Here is a 26,040-nt window from a genome sequence, read left to right as displayed (position 1 = left end):
ATGCATTTCACAGGTGCACAGCTGGATGCAGTCTGGCCGTCCTTTTCATCAGCAAACTGTCCTGAGTGTGTTTGTGTTCCAGTTAGCGCTCGGCTTCTCTCCTTTCCCTTGTGACTTGGGACCTGCCAGTCTGGGGAGAGTTGTGCGAGCGGTGGGTGTAGATGAGACTGCAAAGTGGACTTTCTGTCTCAGTGGCTCCCCCTGGTGGGGAGGCCCACAGGTGCCCTCTCTGTGAGTTGGGAACATTGCCACTGTCTCTGGCATCTGTTTTTTTCTTTTATTAAAGATTTATTTATTTATTTGAAAGACAGAGGTACAGAAAGGCAGAGGGAGAAAGAGAGAGAGGTCTTCCATCCACTGGTTCATTCCCCAAATGACCACAACAGCCAGAGCTGTGCCAATTTGAAGCCAGGAGTCAGGAGCCTCCTGTGGGTCTTCCACGTGGGTGCAGGGGCCCAAGGACTTGGGCATCTTCCACTGCTTTCCCAGACCACCAGCAAAGAACTTGAAGGGAAGTGGAGCAGCCGAGTCTTGAACCAGCGCCTGTATGGGCTGCCGGCACTGCAGGCGGCAGCTTTACCTGCTGTGCCACAGCACCAGCCCCTGGGATCGGTTTCTGATTTGCAGAAGCTCCCTGTTTTCCTGGCTCACCTCTTACCAGGAGCCAACTTCTCCAATTAATTAGAATTTACCTGGTCCTTTGCTGCCACGGCTCCAGCAGGATTCGGGGGCTTGTGGGGATGCCGGGCCGTGTGGGGATGCCGCTTTGTACCGGATTCTTAAAGGCACTTTTGCTTTGCTTCCTTTGCAACAGTGCTGTTCAGTAGACCTGCGTGTGCTCCATGTCCACTCTACGACTGGCTGTCAGATGGTCACACTAAGAAAAGTAAAAAGGAGCAAGTGACGTTAAATTTAATAATATGTTTTGCTTAAAATCCTAGGCAGGGGTGAGTGTTCGGTGCAGTGGCTAAGATGCTGCCTAGGATCCCGCGTCTCACGTTGGAGTGCCGGGATTGAGTCCCAGCTCCACTCCCAATTCCTGCTTCTTGCTAGTGCACACCCTGGAGTCAGCCGTGATGGCTCGGGTACTTGGGTCCGTGCCACCCATGAAGGAGACCTGGTTGGAGTTCTGGGCTCCTGGCTTTGGGCCGGCTTAGCCTCAGCTGTTGCGGGCATTTGGGGAGTGAACCAGCAGATGGAAGATCTGACTTTCTTTGTCTCTCTCTGTCTCTGACTCTGCCTTTCAAGTAAAAGTGAAAAAACAATGAAAAAACAAAAAGCCCTATACAGCCAGCCCTCTGTATCCACAGGTTCACATCTGTGGGTTCAACCAGCTGCAGACTGAAAGGATTTGAGGGGGGCTGGCGCCGGGGCTCACTAGGATAATTCGCCTGCGGTGCCGGCACACTGGGTTCTAGTCCCGGTCAGGGTGCTGGATTCTGTCCTGGTTGCCCCTCTTCCAGGCCAGCTCTCTGCTGTGGCCCGGGAGTGCAGTGGAGGATGGCCCAAGTGCTTGGGTCCTGCACCCGCATGGGAGACCAGGAGGAAGCACCTGGCTCCTGCCTTCAGATCCGTGCAGCACCAGCTGTAGCAGCCATTTGGGGGATGAACCACTGGGAGGAAGACCTTTCTCTCTGTCTCTCTCTCTCTCACTGTCTAACTGTGCCTGTCAAAAAAAAAAAAAAAAAAAAAAAAAGGCAAGGATTTGAGGGGCTGACATTGTGGTGCAATAGGTTAAGCTGCCCCTAAGACGCCAGCACCTCATATGGGTACCGGTTCCATTCGCAGTCCCAGCTGCTCCACACTAACACGATTGGCAAGCGGCAGAGAATGGCTCAGGTACATGAGCCCTTCCACCCACGTGGGAGACTTGGATGGCGTTCTAAGCTCTGGCTTCAGCCTAGCCCAGCCCCAGCCATTGTAGCCTTTGGGGGTGGGGTGTGGGGTGAAACAGTGGATGGAAGACTCTCTCTCTCTCTGTTACTCTGCCTTTCAAGTAAATGAATAAAATCTTTAAATAATTAGCATCTGAACTCAGACTTGCCTCTGTACTGAGCATGTGTGGACCATTTACAAATTTCCTTGTCTTTGTTCCCTAAACCGTACAGGATGACAGCCATTCACAGAGCAGTCACCTCTGTTAGGAGCTTGTGCCATTTTACACAAGGGTTTTGTGCGTCTGCACACTTGGGTACTTTGTGGAGTTCTAGAAGCAATTCCTTGCAGAGACGGGGGAAATCTATTGTTTCGACAACTGATCAGTGTAAAAGTGATTGAGAAACTGCATATTATTTTTGGTACCAAGTCTTCAAAAATTGGGATGGTATTTATACTTGGAACACGTTTGAGTTTGGGTCCTAAATTTGCATCAGAAATACTTGATGTGTTGTCACAGTCTGCAAAACTCACTCCTAAGAATGTGGATTCATTCTCACACCCAAGTTGTCCAAACATAGTCAGAACTTTTCCAGTAAGTGGATCGAGTACCCCCAAAGCGAGGTTTCTTCAATATTTGTAGCCACGTTAATGAAGGTGACTTTTCTTTTCTTTTCTTTTCTTTTTTTTTTTTTTTGGAAGAACTGATAGGACTTTGAAGCAGAGTGAAAGGCAGTTCTACCTACCAAATAAAATTGAGTTTGGTAGAAAAAGACTTGGTACTGTTTTCACTGCAAAATTTTAAGTTCAATTAAGATGAAATCAAACTAAGAAGCTGCTTTTTCAGTCATCACAGCCAGATGTGCAGTGCACGTGGCTGCACGCGGCTCCTTAGGCGTCGCTGCCTTGGACAGAATGTAAACAGGGGGAGGCTGCACGCCTAGTGCTTTCCTCCCGGCGTTTTCTACGTAGCTGTTCTGCATGTGTGTGTGCGCTCAGGCAGGTGTGCAAGGCATGTGTGCACACATGTTCACGAGTGTATGCATATGTGTGCACATGTATACGTGTGTGCGTGCATGTGTGTATGCGTGCGTGTGCGTATGTGTGTGTATGTGTGTGCGTGCGTGTGCATTTGTGTGTGCGTGTGTGTGTGTGTGCGTGTCCTCTAACTCCCTTCCTGAGTGTTTCCCGGGATTACGATGGCTGTTTCTCTTTGGTGGCGCTGGATCCCTTGCCTGTCTTTTTTTTTTTTTTTTTTTTTTTTTGACAGGCAGAGTGGACAGTGAGAGAGAGAGAGAGAGAGAGAGAGAGAGAGAAAGGTCTTCCTTTGCCGTTGGTTCACCCTCCAATGGCCGCCGTGGCTGGCGCGCTGCGCTGATCCGATGGCAGGAGCCAGGAGCCAGGTGCTTCTCCTGGTCTCCCATGGGGTGCAGGGCCCAAGCACCTGGGCCATCCTCCACTGCACTCCCTGGCCACAGCAGAGGGCTGGCCTGGAAGAGGGGCAACCGGGACAGAATCCGGCGCCCCGACCGGGACTAGAACCCGGTGTGCCGGCGCCGCAAGGCGGAGGATTAGCCTAGTGAGCCGCGGCGCCGGCCCCTTGCCTGTCTTTCTGCTGTAATTTTCCGCCTCTCCCACCACCCCGTGCACTTCCTCTTCCTCCCCCGCCCCCTCCGGTTTCTTCATGAACTAGTCTCAAGTCTGTGTTTTGTTAAGTTGTCCTTGTTTGTATTGAATGGTTTTGAATTCCCAGTAAAGACAAAGAGAGCTGGTTTAGATGTTTCACTCGGTCTAAAATAAAATTGAACAAACCTAAACAGCCGAACTCTGTGACCCTTGACCGATTTCCTTGGCTGCCAGGGTCCTGTACTGTGGAGGGGAAACCTCCCTGCTGCTGGGCCCATCCAGGGTCAGCCAGGGCCTCTGGCTTCTGCTGACCGGGCTGCTGGGGCGGCCACTTGTTTTTGTGCCACCCCAACAATTAACTTCTGTTTGGAGATGAGAAAAAACACAGGCATCTCTCAGCTCTGCCGTCCTCGCGAGGGCTGGGTGGGGGTCACTGCTCCCTTGGATTTGTGGGGTCATGGTTGCCATGGGCAGTGACAGGAAGGCATCCTGCCAAGGATGCGAGCTGCCTGCGAACCGAGGTGACTGTCAGCAGGGACTGGGGGTGACATGCAGTGAGGACTGGGGTGCAGGGAGGGCAGCGGGGGCCCAAGGTTGGCTGGGGCCAGGAGAGCTGTGACCTTGAGTAGGGAGAGCCGTGACCTTAAGCAGGGAGAGCTGTGGCCTTGAGCAAGACCCTGTCTTCCTGGGGCTCAGCTTGCTTCCTCCCTGTCGAAGTCAGCCGCCATCTGTGTGTGTGCGTCTAGGTCTGTTTTTCAGACACTGTTCTCCTATCCAGGCAGGTGCCCAGTTACAGAGGCGAGAAGAGGTTAAACCAGGCATTTATGGTGCATGTGACGGCGGGGAGGCAGGAAACAGAACTCGCGTGTTTCCTCGTTCCATCTCACCCCTAGAACGACTCAGGTCTGCAGGACACCAGAGAGGGGCCTTGAAATGAGGTTCAGATCGTGTGTTCTGCACAGAAGGTTGGACCACAGCTGCCCTAATGCACTTCCACAGCTTTTCCTTCTGGAGCCCGGGACGGCGTCTTCTTGGGGCCTTTCATTCCTGTCGCCGGTCAGCAGAGGAGGAGGGGGACAGGGACTTCCTGTGCTTGTCCATGCATTCCCAGGGAAGACGCCGTGGGCCAGTGAGTGGGAGAGGACTTCCAGGCTCCTACTTCTCCCAGAGGTGGGGACGGTTAGGACCAGGGCTGCGGGGTGCTGGCGGTCTGAAGTGTTGTTAAACAATGAAGAATTCTTTAGTGTCAGTGTTGCCTGGAATATGCTTTCACTAAAAATTCAAATTCAAATGGAAACAAATGATCTTGTTCTGGCAGCCTCATTCCTGGGACCGGGGTGGGGGTGTCTCAGGACCCTCACGAGGGCCTGCGTCTGCTATCCCTAGCGTTATCGTCAGGTGGACCCACTGAATCTCTCAATACATTCGTGGCCATCTTCCCCTCCCTTCCTTTGGAGTTCATCTCTACAGTGCCCCACAGGTGCTTCCTTCTTCCTTTCCTTTTTTTTTTTTTAAGATTTATTTTATTTATTTGAAAGGCAGAGCTACAGAGAGGCAGAGAGAGAGAGAGAGAGAGAGAGAGGTCTTCCATCTGCTGCTTCACTCCCCAATTGGCCGCAATGGCTGGAGCTGCGCCTATCTGAAGCCAGGAGCCAGGAGCTTCTTCCGGGTCTTCCCACGCAGATGCAGGGGCCCAAGCACTTGGTCCATCTTCCACTGCTTTCCCAGGTGCATTACCAGGGAGCTGGATTGGAAGTGGAGCAGCCAGGACTCGAACCGGTGCCTGTATGTGGGGGGCGGGCACCGTGGGGGCGGCTTCGGCCCCTGCAGGATGTTTATCAATCACAGACACTTTGCTGCGTGTCAGGAGCAGGAGCCACTCCTGCTGCGGCCCCTGCGTGTCGGCGAGTTCCGAGCACGGATGGCGGAGGTGCTGGCCAGCCCGGGTCCTCACAGAGAGGAGCAGAGTGCAGCTGGAGGCAGCTGGGTGCCTGAGCGTGGAAGGGCAGAACGCCCCGCCCAGCGAGCACTGCCCGGAAGGTGACGCGCACCTCTGCGCTGGCAGCCCCACGGGGAGCGGGGAGCGTGAGACCAGGAGTTCCCTTGTGCGGTGCAGTTGTTTGGCAAAGACGGAAGGAGGCTCCGCCTGGAGTCTCGGCTCTGCACGGGAAGTTCGGCTCCTTCCATCCTGACGGTTGCCCGTCCCATTTCCTCGTTTCCCAGAGGATGCATTTCAGAACAGCAGAGTTTTAAAAAGAACTGGTCTGTGGTTGTATCAAATGCAGCCTGAGACTTGTCCCCGTCTAACATGGCAGTGAGCCACCAGCCAGCTGAGCGGGGTGAGTCATTCAGCACGGGCACTCCTTACTTGAACACTTAACCAGTACCACAGGGATTAGTTCTTTCTCAAGAGATGGAAGCTCCAAATGAAAGATGGTAGGCCAAAATCCTTACCAATTGGTGGTGATAATAATAATAATAATAATAATAATAATAATAATAATAATAGCTGTTATTTGTTAAGCACCTGCTGTGTGCTGGCGTTTTATATTGAATCTATTTGTTGTCTCCCGTCTTCTGATGCCCCCTGCAGGATGCCTGTTGTTAACTAGCTGGTTTCACACAGCTGACTTTATAGATGAAAACTGAACCCCCTGGGAGCCACACAGCCAGCGAGCAGCCGGGCCCTGATTTATTGAGTCTTCCTGGCCACCCTCTGAGTAGGTGCTGTTATTGTCCCATTTTACAGATGAGACAAGTTGAGTAACTTGTTCAAAGTCACCCTGCGAGGGGCGGCAGAGGAAGCAGCCCAGCTCCGGTGTCACTGCCCTCTTCCCCTGTGGTGGACCCCTCGTGTGAGGCTGGGACAGGACGCGAGGGGAGAACGTTGCTGAAGAGAGTGACGGAGCAGAGAGAGAACCACTTAGCTCGGGAGCGTGGGCTGGAGCTCTGATGCCTGGGCTCCACGCCCGCCTTCCTCCATCTCATGAGCTGGCAGCAAGAGGCCACACGGCGCTCTCCCCCTCCCCCTCCCCAAGGCGCTCTAAATCAGATTTCCCCTCCCCGCCAGCATGGCCCATCCTTCCCCCAGGCCTTTCGGACATCGCAGGACCCAGTAGAACCACCCTCCCTGCAGCCATTCTGAAAGCAGAGCCTGGTCTGTCCCGCGCCCAGAGCCAGGGGAGGGCACTGCTCAGACGCCGCGCCTGGGACCTGTGCTGTGCCCACGGCTCGCGTCTCCCTGATGGCACAGCTGGGCTCAGCGCCTTAGCAAATCTTTCTCAGGCGTCTCCTGTGGGCTGTGTTGCCAGGCCCTGCGCGGTGTGGGACAGGAGAGAGAAGACCTTCCAGACGCTCCCGGTCTAACTCGAATGGGTCCCCCAGTCTCTGCGGAGAACGCAGCCTCTGTCAGAAACTCTAGATACTGGTAGAAGTCAGCAAGCAAGAATCCGAGGGCTGCATTTGCAAACGGCCTCTGGAGGGGCCTGGGCGATGCGTGCCGGCAGAGGCGCAGAGAATCATGCGCTAAGTACACCTGGGAATAGGCCGGGCGGAGGCAGTGCAGGTGCTGCTGGGCAGTGGTGGGGAGCAGGGGCAGGGAGGGGAGAGCAGGGGCAGTGGTGGGGAGCCGGGGCAGGGAGGGGAGAGCAGGGGCAGAGAGGGGAGAGCAGGGGCAGGGAGGGGAGAGAGCAGGGGCGGAGAGGGGAGAGCAGGGGCAGGGAGGGGAGAGCAGGGGCAGTGGTGGGGAGCAGGGGTGGGGAGGGGAGAGCAGGGGCAGTGGTGGGGCAGGGGCAGGGAGGGGAGAGCAGGGGCGGGGAGGGGAGGGCAGGGGCAGTGGTGGAGAGCAGGGGCAGGGAGGGGAGAGCAGGGGCAGTGGTGGGGCAGGGGCAGGGAGGGGAGAGCAGGGGCGGGGAGGGGAGGGCAGGGGCAGTGGTGGAGAGCAGGGGCAGGGAGGGGAGAGCAGGGGCAGTGGTGGGGCAGGGGCAGGGAGGGGAGAGCAGGGGCGGGGAGGGGAGGGCAGGGGCAGTGGTGGGGAGCAGGGGCAGGGAGGGGAGGGCAGGGGCGGGGAGGGGAGAGCAGGGTACTGCCGCGGCTGGTGAGGTTCTGAGGCCGGGACGCTGTAATTAACATGTGTTCCCGGGACTACTAGGTGCCTGATACAGAGTTCCCAGGTAACTACTTTGCCTGCGAGATTACTGCATAAGTAAAAATTGTTAGCACATTAAGCCAAAATTATTAAGTAAAATAACAACATTAATAACTGTGGAGCAAATTTATAAAGCAAAATTAGAGCCTTTATTACTGCAGGTATATTTTAATTTATCTACCACGCACTGTACTTAACTCTTTGTTACACTGTATCCCAACTCATGGTCCCGTGCCCAAGGTTAACAGCCTACTGTCTTAAAATTTTTTTTAAATATTTTATTAGAAGATTTATTTATTTATTTATTTGAAATGCAGAATTACAGAGAGGCAGAGTGAGAGAGAGAGAGGGAGGGAGGGAGGGAGGGAGGGAGGGAGGTCTTCCATTGCTGGTTCACTCCCCAGATGGCTGCAATGGCTGGAGCTGGGCTGATCTGAAGCCAGGAGCCAGGAGCTTCTTCCAGGTCTCCTACGTGGGTGCAGGGCCCAAGGACTTGTGCCATCTTCCACTGCTTTCCCAGGCCACAGCAGAGAGCTGGATAGGAAGTGGAGCAGCTGGGACTCAAACTGGCGCCCATACGGGATGCCAGTACCGCAGGCGGTGGCTTTACGCCCTACGCCACAGCGCTGGCCCCCAGGCTATCATTTTTAAAAGCATAGTAGTAGCTTTAGCCTTAAAGCTACATTTTTAGGGCCTTTCCCTCTTTTCTAGCACCCCAAAATCACACGAGAAGAGCCCCTCTTACTATTCCTGCGATGCAAGGACACTCATTCTCTCTGGAATTTCGTTCCACTTGGTGGGCCGTCTCTTTCTCTTCAGAAAGTGAAGGGGCAGGCTTGTGGCGTGGTGCTACGATGCCGCCAGGGACACCCACTTGCTGTGCCAGCATGCCTGGGTTCAAGTCCTGGATCCACTGCCCACTCCAGCTTCCTGCTGCTGTGTGCCCTGGGGGCCCAGGTGGTCGGTCCCACATGGGAGGCCCAGGTCGAGTTCTCAGCTCTCAGGGCCTAGTGTAGCCCTAGCTCTGTGGGCATTTGGGGAGTGAGCAAACAGATGGGAGATCTCTCTGAAACAAATAAAAATTTAACAAAAGGAAGCAGACATTTCTCTAACATACCTCACTGCTTAAGGCTTAAAAATATGGAACTCTGCTCCTTCTTAGTGTCCCTTTCCAGTTTGCTTTGAGATTCAAGAGAAAGCTACAGAATTTCTAAAGAAATTTCTAGAAGTAGTTAGTGAGACAAGGAAAGAGGGCATCCAGTGTGAGCATGCTGACCGTAGGATTAGCTGGGGGGGGGGGCAGGGCCAGTCCACGGACCATGGACGGAAGGGTGCTAAGCAGGGGCCGTGCAACAGCAGAGGCCGGTTCGCGAGACTGGCCACGGAGCTCTAGTCTCTTTCTGCTCTGTTAGGCGTCTGTACCATCTCTCCTGCATGAAGGCCTCTGGATCCCAGCATCTCAGCTCCTGCTAGTGCCCAGGTGGGCTCTCCGCCAAGGCAGCCAGGCGCCATGTGCAATTCTGAGCTCACCAACCCTGAAAGGAATCTGGCCAAGATAGGAGAGTCACTCTTGTGATAAAGTTGCCGAGAGGCAGGAGGTGAGAGATCCTGGAGCCACTATCTCTGTGTCCGTGATTTCATGTCTATCTGGGTTTTGAAGTCAATAAATAGACTGTTACGTAGATTGAAGGGCTCTGGTGTGCAGCCTTGTGGTAACTGGACTGACGTGTTAACCACGAATCTGTGTCTCTCCCAGATATGCATAGCCCCTGGGTCTAAGTCGCTGAGTCACAGGAGACCAGAGATGGTGTCTGTTACAGTCTCTTTCCTGGAAGTGTAGATGTGTTGAGTGTTGTCCCGAGCACAAGGCCACTAGTGGTACAGCCAGCAGCAGGTGTACTGAGCCTCGGTCCGGGGCTCTTTGCGGATTTTGCTGTCTTTGACCCGGCTCCATTCTCTGTGCCCTGGGCCGCTGAACTCTGCAGTCTGCCTCGCCTGAGCTCCCTTGCCGCCTGCTTTCCGTTTGAACGTGGCCAATGGGAGAAACTACCAGAACGCCAGAAGACAAGAGGAACGAGGTGGCAGACTTTATCAGAGTACACCTGCCCTCCACTGCTGCTGCGTGCTGCGCGCCGGCCAGGTAGCTCCTCTCCCACAGCTCTGGCTCTCTGAGATCCCCTGCCCTGGTTCCTAGGCCTCAGGCAGTCCCAGCTCCCTACCACTGCCGGCCCCGGGATGCTTCGTCATCTGCTGCTGGTTCCTTTAATTCTGCACAAAACCTGTGTATAGTAGCTCCCGTCAGCTCTCCGGAACGTGCCCTCTTCACTGTCCTGGGCTCTGGCTAGTCCAGGTTCTGCCCTTCCTCTTGGGCCACTGGATCTGTAGGTCAGTAGCTTGCGCTCTGTTTGGTCTCCTGGAGCAGGTGCATAGCTTGATTTGTAAAACAGCCGTGCTTCAGGAGCGCTGCATTCAATTATACATTGATTAGTTCCATTTTTCTATTTTCCATTTCAGGTTCACATTTCCCTTTGTTCTTTTCAAGGCTCTACACCAAGTAATGACTCCTAACACTAGGGACCCATAATCCCACCCTGCCCGGAACAGAGAGCCTCCTCCTAGAATAAGACCTGCATTTGTGCCTGGAGGCACAGGGAAACTATGGCTCCCTGTTCCCTTACTCTTTCTCCCTCCCGACTTTCTGGTTCTTCATTTGCAAGCTTGGATTCTTGCTTTTCCAAAAGTGGGGCTCATCTGGGCTCTACTAGTGAAAACAGAGAAGAGTGTTCTTAATGGGTGAGAGGGACATGCATTTGGATTTGCTGTGTTTCTTAAAAGGGAAATAGCCAGTCCTTCCACCTTGCCTGATTAGTGTCTGAGGCCGGGGTGACCTGCCCAGCACACAGAGGTTGAGTGGGTGCAGAAATGGCCTCTCAGAGATAAGCCCTAGTTGGCAGCGTCACCGCGGCTGCCTGGGTCGCCGGGATGGCCACTGCCACCCACAGGGACTGACTTGACTCTCCCAGGAGGGCTTCTCATCGCTTTGCTTCTTGCCTGGAATTGGAAACTTGTTTACTGCAGGTAGAACTCCAAAGGGTGCCGTTGGAGCCGTGTGTGCACAGGTCGTGGATTCCAGCGTCTAAGTAAGGGGGACTCTAGTTTTAACAGCAGCCGATAAATCCAAATACAGACAAATCAATCAGGGGACAGTCTTTCCCCAGATAAAATGATTTTTCACTTCTCAGTGTGGAAAGTTCCTTTCTCCCTTGAGTATTTCCACAGAGGTCAGAGGAACTTCAAGTTCATGTGTTAGGATTCGTTGTCCTTTGAAATGCAACCGTAGAAGAAGGCAGTAACTGTGGGCCCAGCTGGAGAGACGGCATGTGCAAAGGCCTGTTTTTTTAAAAGATTTTTTATTTATTAATTTTACAGGTAGAGTTACAGACAGCAAGAGAGAGACAGAGAGAAAGGTCTTCCTTCCGTTGGTTCACTCCCCAAATGGCCGCCATGGAAGGCCGCCACGGCCGATCCAAAGCCAGGAGCCAGGTACTTCCTCCTGGTCTCCCATGGGGTGCAGGGCCCAAGCACTTGGGCCATCCTCCACCGCACTCCCGGGCCACAGCAGAGAGCTGGCCTGGAAGAGGAGCAACCGGGACTAGAACCTGGCGCCCATATGGGATGCAGCGCTGCAAACGGAGAATTAACCTAGTGCACCACTGTGCCGGCCCCAACAAAGGCCTGTTTTACACAGGGTTTTCAGGAGCACCATGTCAAACTCCCCCTGTCTCTCTCATTTTCTCCCAGCCTGTCAGGGTCTCTGGTCCCCAGAGGCGGCACGCGGAAGCTGGGGTCTCTTCTGGGTCTGAGTGTGCCTGGTGCAAGGCCGGACACCAGCCTCATAGTAGCTGGGGTGCTTTGCTTGTTGTTACTTTGGGAAGACTTTGTGGTGGTTGCCGAGTCTAGCTGTGGGAAAAAGGCAGACAAGGACTGAGCAGAGACAGCGCTTCTCACGTGACCAAGCGTACCTCTCCCTCACACCGGGGAGGGCTGCACTGCATCACCAACGGGCTTTGTGGGTTTTTAACCTGCTAAGTAAGGAGCTTGCCAGACCCCAGTTACTGCTTACTGGCACTTGTGCTCAATAAAATCATGGGAATTTAACACCGAAAAGGGCAATCTTAGAATAAAGACAGTTCGCAGATCCGTCTCAATGAAAAAGTCACCCCTCTGTTTGTATTTTTGTCAGTTTGTCCCCAGGGTGAATGAAGACCTCATCAGATACCAGCAGGAGTCTGAGCACTGGCATCCCGGCCTTAACTAGGCAAGAGGTGGGGGCAGAGCCGGTGTGCAGGGCTGGGGTCTGCTCGGCCTGCTTGGGTTCCCCAGCCAAGGGCGAGGTTGCTCCTTCCTTCCTCATTTATGTATCCGCTCGGTGCCTATTTAATCAGCCCCACCTGCGATAGGGTCACTCCTAGAGGCAGGGGTCTTAGCAGTGAACAAAGCAGACGTGCTGACCCCTGGTCCTTTCTAATCTGAATGGACGTCCCTACACACGTCAGCTTGCAAGGAGCGGGCCAGTGATGAAAAGAGCTGTACGTTGACGTGTCCCGTCAGTGCTGACGTGTGGCTCTCCGTCACCAGTCTGCAGTTTACTCTGTACACAGCCCCGCAGTACTAGTTTTGTTGCTCCTTTTTTAGGTGCTAAGCAGAGTTTTTAGGGTATCATTGCCATTTCTTTCCTTTTCAATGTTTTTATTATGTTTCTTATTTACATTTTTGTTAATATAAAAAGTTTCATGTACTTCCTATATTTTTACTGTGTTAACTTGTTAGAGGTGATAGTATGATGTTCGTTTTTCCATAATCTGCAGGTTGGTGATGATTTAAATCTCATTAAATTATCACTGATAGAACTCCTTTCCTTCCCTCTTCTTTGTGCTGGGATTGTCATAAACACTCCTCCTCCTATGCTAGGACCCCTAAATACAATCCTTATATTATTGCTTAATGGAATCTTTTGTCTTTTAAATCTAAGGGAAGAAAGGAGAAAGTATTTATATAGTCAGTTATATTTGTCTATGTATTTACCTTGCTGTGCACTTCACTTCTTCATGGGTTCAAGACTTATTTTATTTTATTTATTTATTTATTTTTTGAAAGGCAGAGTTAGACAGAGAGAAAGGTCTTCCTTCTGTTGGTTCACCCCCAAATGGCCGCTGTGGCCGGTGCACTGTGCTGATCTGAAGCCAGGAGCCAGGTGCTTCTCCTGGTCTCCCATGGGGTGCAGGGCCCAAGCACTTGGGCCATCCTCCACTGCACTCCCAGGCCACAGCAGAGAGCTGGACTGGAAGAGGAGCAACCGGGACAGAATCTGGTGCCCCAACCGGGACTAGAACTTGGGATGCTGGCGCCTCAGGTGGAGGACTGGCCAAGTGAGCCGTGGCGCAGGCCTCAAGTCACATCTAACAGCAAATCCTTTCGGCCTGGAGGCCTTGCTGGAAGGCGGGTCTGATACAATGGAAACTCCCGTCTCTGGTCATGTGGCGAAGTCTTTCTCCTGCCCTCGAAGCTGTCCTGTGAAGGGCGCCTCTGCTAGATGTGCAGTTCTTGCCTCTAAGTGCTTGCCTTCAGCACGTGGGTATCTCATTCCACTTTCATTCCATTCTGATAAGAAACCAGCTGCTAGATTACTGTTCTCTGTGATGGGACATCTTCCAGGTTTTCTGTTTCTCTTTCAACACTTTGACTACAATGCATGGCAGTGGGGACGTTGTGTTTATCCTACTTGAGTTTCTTGGATTTGTTGATCAAAGTTTTCCATCAGCTTTGAGAAGTTTCTGTTAATTTTCCAAACGTTGTGTCTGTCCTCTTGCTCTTGGACTCCTATTTTGCATGCATGTGATGGTGTTCTCCTGGTCTCCGTGGCTAGATTTATAATTTATTCTTTCTGGTCTCGGTCTCTCTCTCTCTCTCTCTCTCTCTCTCTCTCTCTCTCTCTCTTTTGACAGGCAGAGTGGACAGTGAGAGAGAGAGACAGAGAGAAAGGTCTTCCTTCCATTGGTTCACCCTCCAATGGCCACCACGGCTGGCGCGCTGCAGCCGGCGCACCGCACTGATCCGAAGCCAGGAGCCAGGTGCTTCTCCTGGTCTCCCATGGGGTGCAGGGCCCAAGCACTTGGGCCATCCTCCACTGCACTCCCTGGCCACAGCAGAGAGCTGGCCTGGAAGAGGGGCAACCGGGACAGAATCTGGCACCCTGACCGGGACTAGAACCCTGTGTGCCGGCACCGCTAGGTGGAGGATTAGCCTATTGAGCTGCGGCGCCGGCCTCTTTCTGATCTCTTTAAAAAAGATTTACTTATTTTACTTGAAAGGAAGAGTTACAGAGAGAGAAAGGTGCTTGGGGAGAGAGAAGAGAGAGAGAGGAGAGAGAGAGAGAGGAGAGAAGAGAGACAGAGAGAGACCAATCTTCCATCTACTGGTTTACTTCCCAAATGGCCCCACTGGCCGGGACTGGGCCAGGCTGAAGCCAGGAGCTTCTTCCAGGTCTCTCACATGGTTAGCACGGACCCAAGCACTTGGGTCATTTTCTGCTGCTTTGCTAGGCACATTAACAGGGAGCTGAATTGGAAGTGGAGCAGCTGGGACTTGAACTGGTGCCCATATGGGATACCAACACTGAAGGAGGAGGCTTAACCTACTAAGCCACAGGGCTAACCCCCTTTCTGGTCCTTAAATTGGGTAATTTATACTGTTTTTCTCTTGTTTTAAATATGTTTTTATTTATTTGAAAAGCAGAGCTACACAGAGATCTTTTATTCGCTGGTTCACTCCCCAGATGGCCACAACAGTGGGGGCTGAGGCTGGTCAAAGCCAGGAGCCTAGAACTCTGTCCAGTTCTCCCATGTGGGTGCAGGGGCCCAAGCCCTTGGGCCATCTTCCTCTGCTTTCCTAGGTGCGTCAGCAGGGAGCGGGATGGGAAGCAGAGTGGCCAAGCTCAAGCAGGTGCATGTGTGATTCTGGTGCTGGCTTCACCCACTGTGCCACAACACAGCCCCTCTACTGTCTTCTCTTAACCTTTGCTTGTTCTCTCTTCTACCATTTCAAACATTATGTTAAGCTTCTCTAGTGAAGTTTTATTGGTTATTGTATATTTCGATCCCAGAAACCCCATTTAAAAATATTTTGTATCGATATTGTCATTTGGTGAGTCATTGTTGTCTTACCTAAGACATTCTTAAATGTGGTTTCCTTTAATTCTTTCAACATGTTTTCATTCATTATTTTGAAGTCTGTTTGCTAATTCCAACACCTAGGGCTCCTCATAGACCCTTTATGTTGAATGATTCCACTCCTTTCCTCCCCACACCGAGTGTGGACCATACTCTCATGCTGTTTGCATGTCTCATATTTTTTAATTGAAAACTAGACGTTTTAGGTAATATAGTGACACTGTACTCTGATTTTTCTCTGGGGGCTGGTTGTTGCTGCTTTCTGTTTATTTGTGATGTGTCCGGACTACATAAAGAATATCTTCCCATGTAGCTGCTGCTGTCTCTGTCCAATTGTTGCTTTGTTTTTAATCCCGGGTTTCTAGGAGCTGCCTCTGGGCCAGCATAGGTTAGTGGTTAGCCAGTGACTGTTCAGAGATTGTGCCAAGCGCCTTGATCTGGTAAGACGTCCATCCTTTGCTGAAGACCTGTGTACACTGAAGAGGGCAAACACCATAAGTGCGGTCAGTTTACACACTCGAGTGGCTCCTGCTTTCCCTTGGGCCCCCTGGTGTCTCCTTGGCAGGTCTACCAGATCTCATGCTCAGCCAGAGGTGGATCCATGTCTAGGGCCCTCTCGGGCGTCTCCTGGGCGTGCACACGCAGTCTCGCACACCCACGCACCAGGGTTACGGGCAAGCTTATGCAGGCCCCCCGGGGAATCCTGTTCCCGGTTCTCTTTATGACATTGCTGGCTTGGCTGCCATGTAGTTGCTTGCCTCAACCAGTGTCGCAGCTTCAGACTGGCGTTAACACTGACCATCCTCACTTATTTGCCACCATTTATAGTAGTGCCCAGAGGGTTTTGGTGTGTTTTTCTTTTTCTGCTTTGTTTCATTTTCTTGCACTCTACTCCCAATCATGTCAGCCACTCCCACTGGCAGAGCCGGCGATGTCTGTGTCTTGCCCCATTGTAACAGAGCTACTGCCTCATCAGAGCTAGCAGGGGGGTAGAAACACCCCCACGCTCAGAGTCGACTCTGTCCAGATGTTCCTGAATAAATGTTTACAGATTTGTCCTATGTCTTTGGTCCACGTGGGGCCGTTTTCTGCAGCTCTGTCGCTGTTTGTGGGGAAGGGATTTGTAGAGCTTCTCACTGGTACTCCAGGAGTCACTCCCCCTCCGTGCCTTGGCCCTCTTTGTCCCTGCCACGTCTGTGTAAACCCATCCCCTACCTCACGTTTAAGACGTGGGAAGGGCAGCGGATCTTACACTTATGCAGTGGGGAAATCAGGCTGCAGCTGAGCTATGGTGGAGCGAGTGTGGTGCCTCTGCAGAAATGTCCATTTTCCTCGCAGATTTTGGAGTTAAGTAGGTAGAAAATAATTTTAAAATTTAATTAATTACTTTTTAAATTAATAAACAAGGAATAGAATATAGAATACATAAAAATGCTGCTTTTAGATAAAACTGTAAGAGAAATTTCACAGTTACTGAGGCCACTTTGGGGTAACCCTACAGGTATAATTTCATTCTTCATTTTTCAGTCATTCCCATTGAAAAACAGAGATTAGGCTCAAAACAGTCAATACAATGTAATATAGGCATTTTGGTAGGAAAGCTGTAGGACTTACTAACTTAAGAAGAAGATCATTGTTGAATAGTATAAATGGTAAGCCTGGTTCAACCTTAGTCATTGAGAAGAATGAATTCTCGAGATGTGTTTCTGTATTTAAAAATGTAATGAACGCTTGCAGTCAAAAACGGGTGCAATGGAGGGCTACTTTCTGCTTAACTGTGGTTTTTCAGAATTCAACTTGAGGGTCTCACTTGTGAGGGAGGGGAGGGGAGGGGAGCACAGAGGGGTGTGCTGTCTTCTGGTAGGTGCACTCCCTGTTGCCGCAGACTGGGGAGCCTCCCTTACCTCACTTACATAGTCTTCCTGTCTCCTAAAGCCGTCTCACTTGCTGTCCTAATGACCAAACTCTAGGCGACAGCTAGGGCAAAACAGGGGCGGAAGTTAGCATCGTTCTCGTCAGTCCTACAAGCAGCCGCAGCTGGAGAGAGGACATTATGGCCAAAGGGACTTTAGAGCTGATTCTCGCTCCTGCTTTGCAGGGGAGCTGTTGGCAGCAGGGCCACCCGAGGGGGAAAGCAGGAGTGCCCAAACCAGCTCCAGTTTGCAAGCCAGGGTTGTGTGAACCTCCACAGGCTCTCTGGGCCGCCTTTTAAGAAGCAGTCTCAGCAGTCCATCCGAGTGATGGGCTTAACAAATGCACACCTGTTCACGCCCTGGCGTGGAGTGGGATCAGGGCTGCTGCTCTCTTTCTCCCCCTGCTGGTTCTCCAGGCCTGTTCTCTGAAATTGACACTGAGACTTGGGCAAAGAAAGGACTACAGAGAAAAGGAGGCGTGCGTGTGGGTCGTCCCGAGACAGGAGAGGAAGCTGCAGCTCTTCCTCACAGAGGCGCAACCAGTGCAGTGGAGGTTGCGTGTACATCTGTCTGAGTCTCTCGCTCCATCTTCCCCAGTTTCTCTTGACCACTTGCAATGGCAATGCAAAAAAAAATAGTTGACAGCATCTCTGTGATTCAGCCGGCAATTTGCTACGGTATCCAGGGAGACAGCGTCTCACATACATTAGCATAATGTGAGATGGCAGCTAGAACCAGAATTTACTGTCGAAGCAACTCAGCCAGAACAGCCACTGACGACAATGCAATTTACAGGAAATCCAAATATTAGGCTGAAGTGACTGATACAGCCCTGAAATCTCTTCATTTTAGACACATGGGGTATCGTTTTAACAAAGGAAGATACTGGCTACTTCCAGTCCGCCTCCGCTCACTCTGGTCCCATCATCATCAGCATTTTCTAAACCTCCTGGCATTTTAAGAAACGTCTTCCATTGCCATTGCTACGCAGGTGCTGGCATTTCTTCTTCCTAGGTCTCCCCGTGAGCCCTGGCCCAGGAGCGTCCCTTGTGCTTCGGGTTCCCTGGACACTGTGCCTGCCGCGGCAGATGGCAGCACAGCCCTGGAAGGGGGCTTCGTTGCTGAGCGGAGGAGGCCGAGGCAGTGTGATGCCTGGGGAGCCTCCACGTGGCCGTGGGTGCTGCTCCCTCTGACCTCTGGCTTCTCCGAGCGTTCGTCTGGCTGCTCTCCGCCCTCCCTCTGTCTGTGCTCTTTCCTCCCGGGGGCTGAGAACCGGGCCCGGGGAAATGCCGTGACGTTTGCCAGGCCCGTGGGCTACCAGAGCACAGGTGACAGTTTCCCAGGTACAGGCTTCCGCACCGTACCTCTGCTAATCTACTTCCAACAGTCTTTTTTAAGATTTATTTCATTTATTTGAAAGGCAGAGTTACCGAGAGGCAGAGGCAGAGAGAGAGAGAGGTCTTCCATCTGATGGTTCACTCCCCAATTGGCTGCAACAGCTGGAGCTGGGCTGATCTGAAGCCAGGAGCCAGGAGCCTCCTCCAGGTCTTCCCATGCAGGTGCAGGGGCCCAAGGACTTGGGGCATCTTCTTCTGCTTTCCCAGGCCACAGCAGAGAGCTGGATTGAAGTGGAGCAGCCGGGACTCAAACTAGCACCCATATGGGATGGCAGCACTGCAGGTGGCGGCTTTACCCACTGTGCCACAGTGCAGGCCCCTCTCAGGTATTTTAAAGTAACAGCTGATGGGTACAGGGCCCGCTGTGTAGGCACGGTTGATTGCTCCTGTGGCTGTTCCCAGTCTCCATCCTCTGCATGTTAAGTGGACATGAAAGCCCCAAACCCCCTACCCTAAGTCACATTGCTTTTTTATTCTACAAGACCCAGGTCCGCAGGCAAACAAAGACGCTTCTGTCATAGGTGTCACAGAAGCTGGGGTACAGGCTGGCCCCTGTTTGGACAATGTTAAGCCGTCACTGCACAGCAGCCGGTCTCTGCCTGCTTGTGTCTTTTGGGGCTTCCTGCACCTGCTGCAGAAACGTTTGGTGAAGGCAGTCGGAGGCGAGAGAACACAAATGATGGAAACTGGAGAGGAGAACACTGGAGTTAGCCAGAGCAGGGTCTGCAGGGAGGAAGTGTGGTGAAATATTATGTACAAGTGGAGTGGAGACGTGGGACCCAGTGGATTTGTTGGTAAATGAAATATTGTTTCAGGTTGTGATTTATTCTTTTATTTTGTCCGTCAAGAGGGTGTGAAACCAAGGATAAATATATCTTAACCTTCAGAACTGAGAACTAGTTTTGCCAAAGAGGCAAGATGGATTAGGGTTCCTGATTTAAGTTAGAAATAACTTGCTAAGGAATCAGCCAAGATTTTTCTTTCTTTGTCCATACAGAGAGGCAGCAGACATCTCAAGGGGCATGGGATGAAACAGGCTAACTTTAGTAAGATGTCAACAGTAATGGCTGTTATCGATAATAATGGCAGCCACTTAGAGGGCACGTCCAAGTGGCAAGCACTGTTAAATTATTTTCCAACATCATCACAGTTATTTGAATATCAATTGAGGGGCAGGTGTTATAGTTGAGTTTCATAAATGTGAGAATTCAGTTTAGCATGATCAGTTAACCTAAAGGCTTACAGATAACAAAGCCAGAATTCAAACCCAGGTCTTTTTTTTTTTTCTTAAGATTCATTTACTTATTTGAAAGCCAGAGTTACAGAGAGAGAGAGAGAGAGAGAGAGAGAGCGAGCGAGCTAGCTAGAGGGCGAGAGAGAATCTTCCATCTATTTGTTCACTCCCCAAATGGCCTCAATGGCCAGAGCTGAGCCAATATGAAGCCAGGAGCCAGGAGCCTCTTCTGGGTCTCCATGTGGGTGCGGGAGCCCAAGCACTCGGGCCATCTGCTGCTGCTTTCCCAGAGGCATTAGCAGGGAGCTGGATTGGAAGAGGGGCAGCTGAGCCTTGAAGTGGTGCTCATATGGGATGCTGGCACTGCAGGCAGCAGCCTTACCCGCTACGCCACGCGCCGGCCCTGCAACCCAAGTCTTTCTGCCTGCGGTATCTATCCTTGCCTTGCTGCAAATTCCTGTGATGGGCGTAGTTAGCAGGATCTAGGGAGTGCGGATAAACCTCCAGTTTACTGGTTTGGTATTTCATGTGTTTATTTCAAAAGTGGCTTCAGAGAATGTCACATGTGCTAAGACAGAGGCTGGGAACGCCAGGGGCCTCAGGTATGTAGAATGAGTGGTTGTAAATGGGCCTCGATGAAGGCGAGGGACAGGCGAGGGCTGAAGTCTGTGACATCATGGCCGTGGTGTGCACTTAGCCTCAGTGAAGTCACTTGCTCCCATGGTAAGGTTGCACGTTCAGGCCTGTTCCCTTACACCAGGGAGGAGAAGGTTCCATTTGGTCCTTGGGGAAGGCAGCTTGCTGGCCTGGGACCTGCACATCAAGAATATAAAACTATGAAAGCATAGGCAGTGTTGAAATTCTCTAGATTTACCCTTCCTGGGAAAGAAAAGTGCCCATTTGTTGTTCTGTCTCCAGCATCCAGAGCAGCGCACGGCACCCTGGAGAAGTTCAGTGAACGTTTGTTGAATAAACGAGTGGTAGACGCACTGGGTGGTTCAGCAGGACACACGTCTTCTGGGACTGAGTTAGATGAAGAGTGCAGAAACGGGGACCCATGTCGTGATGCGGTGGGCTCAGCCTCAGCTTGCTTCCCCGGCTGCCACACTGAAGTGCCGGCTTCAGTCCTGGCCGCTCCGTTTCTGATCCGGCTCCCTACTAATGCACTTGGGAAGGCAGCAGAGGGTGGCCCAAGTGCTTGGTCCCCTGCCACTCATGTGGGAGACCAGGATGGAGTGCTTGGCTCTTGTCGTTGGCCTGGTCCAGACCTGCCAGCTGCAGCTCTTCGGGGAGTGAACCTTGAGATGGAAGACCTCTCTCTCTTTCTCTCTCTCTCCCCCTCTTGTGTGTGCACACATGCGCTCTAGTGCGCTCCCCCCTTCTCTCTCACTCTCCCTTTCAAATAAATAAATAAATCTTAAAAAAACACAAAAAGCAGAATCGGCCTTCCCATCACAATCTGTGTTTTCAAAAGACTCCCAAGTGCTCCTGGAATAAAACTTGACGTTTTTGTAGCACTTTATAATTCCGGTGCCTTCCCGTGTGTGATTTCCTTCCGTCCTTACGGCCTCCTCGGGAGTTAGGTTCCATTGCATTCATTTTGCTTGAATAGACGGCGTGAAGCTCACAGATGTGGGATGACTTGCTGAAGGTCATGTGACTCACAGAGGCCCAAGACCTCATGACCCCAAGCCCAGCGCTCTTCCTAGGGCCCCGCAGGGCAGGGGGGGGTGTGCAGGTGACAGTGATGGTCCCCCAGCCTCTCCCTTCCTGATAGCACTGTTGTGTCTGGCAGGGTGCTGTTGTGACAAGAGGTCTGGTGTCGGTTAGAGGTCACCTCTGTGCGTTGGCCTTGGCTGGGTCCTGGGGGTAGTAGTGTCTTTCAAAGATCCTTTTAAGTTCCTTAAGAAAAATAGCTATAGGACCAGTGAAAAAGTATGTTTCTCAACATCTGGGCCTGTGTGCCTTGTTTTACCTAATATCTGACTCTTCTAGAGTATATCTCTACAATTTGTAACTTCAGACACATGGGCAAAATTAGGATCATTTTAAAATAGTCAGAATTCTGTTTTTTGGTTGTTTCAACATTTGTTCTTCAAATCTTTTATCTAACAAAATGTGTGCTTTATAAAATAAATATTAGTGAGCAGAACTTTAATTATATACACAGGATGCCCTTGCTTCACCATTGTGCTTTTTGAAATGTACGTAACTATGTATAGCTGACATTTTGTTGTGTCATTCACCGTTAGAAGATTTAAATTAGCGTCACTTAAAGAATATTTTCAATGATTTCATCGTGGATTCGTCCGAGTCTGTCGTCCATTTGTTGAAAAAGGTGTGGTTTGCACAGTGTGGACGTAGTTCAAGGACTGTGCGCACTGTGAATGCTGTGAGGACAGGCACCTCCGGTCTGGCGCCCGTCGCTTCTGTTTTCATCACTCAGAGTCCTGGGAGGGGCCGCTCGCTCGGAAGAGGTACACCTGGGCCCGGGTGTGTCACACTCTTGTCCTCAGGGCTCCGGTGGGCTCCTGTCTTCATACCCACTGCTTCAGCGGACTGACCAAGGGAGGGTCCTGCTGGCCTGCGGCTTGAGGAAGGAGTCTCCTGGGTGCAGCGCGCTGCCCCATGCAGGCCACAGGCGGTCTCACACCTCCCGCTGCCTCCCCTCCAGGCCACTGCAGCCTTAGGTGTCAGGGGACCCAGGACCAAAGAGGAACCCCACGTGGCTGACGTTAATAGATGATCATTATTCAGAGAGAGTTTTCAGAAATACTTCGTTTGGTTCATTTTGAAGAGGCTGTGAAGTGCTTGGAATGTTGCCATCTACTGAGACAGGCCCAGACGTGGACTACATGTTTCAGTGTCCTGGTTCCCTTTGGAAACTCCTGAGGGGGTGGCTAGCCTGGACCATTTTCTTTCCCAAAAGCTGTCCTCAAGCCCTCGTTTTGCTGAAATGAGGTGATGTGCGCATGGGCTTTGTCTCTGGCCAGGGTTAACAGCAGCGTCGCCTACCCTTCGCTGCTGCCCGAGAAGGTGAGAAGAGCCGGGGGGCGGAACGTGGCAGTAGCTAGAATCTTCCCACAGCAGTGGAGCTGGAAGTCAGAGTGTGGCTGTCCCAGGGCAGCGCTGTCCGAGGTGAAATTCCATCGTCTTTCTAGGTCTTGTCGTCTCGTTTCTGGATTCTACTCACCTCCCATTTCCATGCTTGAAGGTTGTCCCTGCATCTCCCAGCTAGGAGTGAAATAATTATTTAAGCGAGTCCTGCCAGTGCACAGTTCTTGCTCGTGAGGGAACTGAGGAGAGAGGGGAGGTCTCAGCCTGCAGCAGGACCAGCCATCTGTGATCTGGCGCCTGAGCGCTGGGGCAGACACTTGAGGGGCAGCCGCCGTAGCTCGCCAAGTTGGCAGCTCCCTCTGCCCTCCTTCCTTCCAGTGAACTTGGCCCTGGCATCCAGTCAGCGTCCGCCCTGGCCCACACGTGGGCATGCCTGGTTTACACCAGGCTGCCACCAAGCCACATTGGCAGAGATGCTGGGGCAGTGGCAGAGCCCGGGCATGGGCCTTCTGGGTTGCAGGCTTTGCCAGCCTTCTTGTGCCAACATTTGGGGCATCCTTCGTAAATATAAGGGTCAGGCTTTGCTTTACGACCTCTCGTGGGCTTTTCGGGTTGATTTTCTACTCCTTGTCCTGCAGTTGCAAAGTAGGAGGGCCGACTGGTCACCATCTCCTCCTCAGAACTTGGCTGGGGCTCCTGTAGCTGGTGCCCAGTGAGTAGTCTCAGAGCTGACCCTGGGAGTCCGTGTTGAGCTGCAGGAAGTACAGGGCCAACTCACCCCGCTCTGGCCCTGTTTTTCCCAGTGCCACTCCATTTACGTGGTTACGCAATGATGCTGAGCCCGCATTTCTACTTGTCAACCGTATGGCATACGGTGACTCGTGGCAGGATGGATTTATGTGGATGACTTCGTGTCTTTCAGGGAGAGAGCTCTTTTTCTTTGAGAAGTGTGTGGCACTGGAATCTAGCAGCAGAAGGGCAGACATTTAGGATGCACCTGGTTTCTATGGTCAGTGTGCAGCTCTGGGGAGCACCCGGGCTCAGCCCAGACATTCAGACGGACAGTTCATGGCTCAGGGGGCAGTCTTGGTCATGTCCAGGTGCTCAGGTGGGTGGTCTACCGCTCTGGGGTGTGGGGAGCAGCTCGGACTAGACTGTTACTGGAATTAAGACTTATTCTATGCATCTGCTCTCCCACAATATGGCGCTGGGAGAGAAGTAAACAGCTTCCGCACAGCTGCCTCCAGTTCAACTGATAAACTGTAGGACTTGCTCCTGATTGGAGAGCAGCGTACTCGGCGTGTGGGCAGCCGAGTTGGGATTGGCAGAGGAGGACTATAAAGGAGGAGAGAGACGGCATGCACCGGGAACATCTATGGGGAACATCTAAGGGAACCCGTGCAGCCCCCGAGAGAGCCGGCCGGCGGTGTGCCGCTCCCCTGCGGAAGTGGGGAATGCGGCCAGGGGGAACTGCCCTTCCACGGAGGTGGAAGAGATAGTAGCCAACCCGGGAAGAACCAGCAGCAAACCCGGGGAGGGCCGAGCAGACGAAAGAACAGCGCAGGGTCCTGTGTCGTTCCTCCATGAAGAGGGGGAGCGACACTGGGGAGCACCCAAGTCAAACGCCCAGACTCAGGCAGTCTGAGGACAGTAAGAAACTGACATTCAGGAATGTTCTTTGATCCTAAGGGTTCGTGCCCTTTAACAACAGATAACTTCAACCTTTTAATATCAGTCCTGTTTCTCACATGTGCTCACTACAAGCTTTCCCCGGCTTTCGGTGACTTGGGTTGTTCTGTTGCCAAGTCTGCTCAAGGCGTGTTGTCTGATGAAACTGTGGGCTTTCTTAAAGACACTGCAAGATTCAGGTTGAAGCTTAATCAAGAGGATAACAAGGAAGACAAATCCTCTTCCCAGGCCCTCTGGAAGCCCTAGCTGCTGCTCTTGCTGGCTTCTGTTATGTTGGCTGTAGTGTTGTTATCTCTCTAGTGTCAGAAGAGAAAATGCCCCGACCCCTGGCCACTCGGGGAGCTTGAGCTTGCCCAGCTGGGGTGCGGAAGCTGGCTCCCGTGGGTCAGCACTTCGGGCCCACCCGTGCCTTCCTGAGCTCCCTGGTCCTTGGCATTCTGTGTGCTTCTCCTGTGCGTGGATCGCGGCACTGCCAACAGGCAGCCGCGGTGCAGACTTTGTTGTTCTCCAGAGCTCGTAGGCTAAGGGCTAGGAAAGTCTCCCCTGGGACTTCAGTTTGCCAGGTTCCTTCCTCTGCGGGGGCTGCTGGCGGCTCCTGGCTGTGGAGCCTGTCGCAGTGCTGTTGCTGCCTCTCTGTGTCTCTGCCAGCAGGCTGGGGTTGGGTGTTGGGGGTGGGAGGAGGGCATCTGCCTCAAGATCGCTCTGTGCTCCCCACCTCCCAGTGCTTACTCTAGTCATCGCTGCCGTCGGCGGCTCTGGTTTCCAGAGGTTCCCGAGAGGAGGACTGAGGAGGGCCGAGACCGGAAGGCACCAGCCCGAATGTCTCCCTGGGCTGATGGCCTTCTGATGTTCTCGTCATCAGGTTGTTTTCTGTTTGGTTTGTTTGAGAGAGCACAGAGGCTTCAGATCTGGGCAAGGGTGACTTGACTTCACTTGTGGTCAGTGCTGTGAGGGTGTGCACAGCAGCGTGGCCTGATGGTGACTGGAACAGCCTCTCCCGTGGTCGGTGCTGTGAGGGTGTGCATAGCAGCCTGATGGTAACTAGAACAGCCTCTCCCGTGGTCAGTGCTGTGAGGGTGTGCACAGCAGCCTGATGGTGACTGTAACAGCTCCTGTGGTTGGTGCTGTGAGGGTGTGCACAGCAGCGTGGCCTGATGGTGACTGGAACAGCCTCTCCCGTGGTCGGTGCTGTGAGGGTGTGCACAGCAGCCTGATGGTGACTGTAACAGCCTCTCCTGTGGTCGGTGCTGTGAGGGTGCGCACAGCAGAGTGGTTGATGGTGACTGGAACAGCCTCTCCCATGGTTAGTGCTGTGAGGGTGTGCACGGCAGTTACTTGATGGAGACTGTAACAGCCTCTCCCGTGGTTGTCACTGTGAGGGTGTGCATAGCAGAGTGGTTGATGGTGACTGTAACAGCCTCTCCCGTGGTCAGTGCTGTGAGGGTGTGCACAGCAGCCTGATGGTGACTGTAACAGCCTCTCCTGTGGTCAGTGCTGTGAGGGTGTGCACAGCAGAGTGGTTGATGGAGACTGGAATAGCCTCTCCCGTGGTCAGTGCTGTGAGGGTGTGCACAGCAGCCTGATGGTGACTGTAACAGCCTCTCCCGTGGTCAGTGCTGTGAGGGTGTGCACAGCAGAGTGGTTGATGGTGACTAGAACAGCCTCTCCCGTGGTCAGTGCTGTGAGGGTGTGCACAGCAGAGTGGTTGATGGTGATTGGAACAGCCTCTCCCGTGGTCAGTGCTGTGAGGGTGTGCACAGCAGCCTGATGGTGACTGTAACAGCCTCTCCTGTGGTCAGTGCTATGAGGGTGTGCACAGCAGAGTGGTTGATGGTGACTGGAACAGCCTCTCCCGTGGTCAGTGCTGTGAGGG

The 26,040-nt window shown here is 52.6% G+C and overlaps 1 protein-coding gene across 7 annotated transcripts in view; it reads left to right on the top strand.

The window, feature by feature from the left end:
• TMEM178B (transmembrane protein 178B) overlaps window positions 1–26,040 on the top strand; it is a 389,247-nt gene that overhangs the window by 146,697 nt on the left and 216,510 nt on the right. The window lies entirely within an intron of this gene.

The sequence above is a fragment of the Oryctolagus cuniculus genome, chromosome 3, assembly GCF_051225735.1.
Source record: "Oryctolagus cuniculus isolate XC-2025 breed Fujian yellow rabbit chromosome 3, ASM5122573v1, whole genome shotgun sequence".
Classification (NCBI taxonomy): domain Eukaryota; kingdom Metazoa; phylum Chordata; class Mammalia; order Lagomorpha; family Leporidae; genus Oryctolagus; species Oryctolagus cuniculus.
Note: the sequence above shows the minus strand (reverse complement) of the source record. Positions and strands in the feature narration are given on the sequence as shown.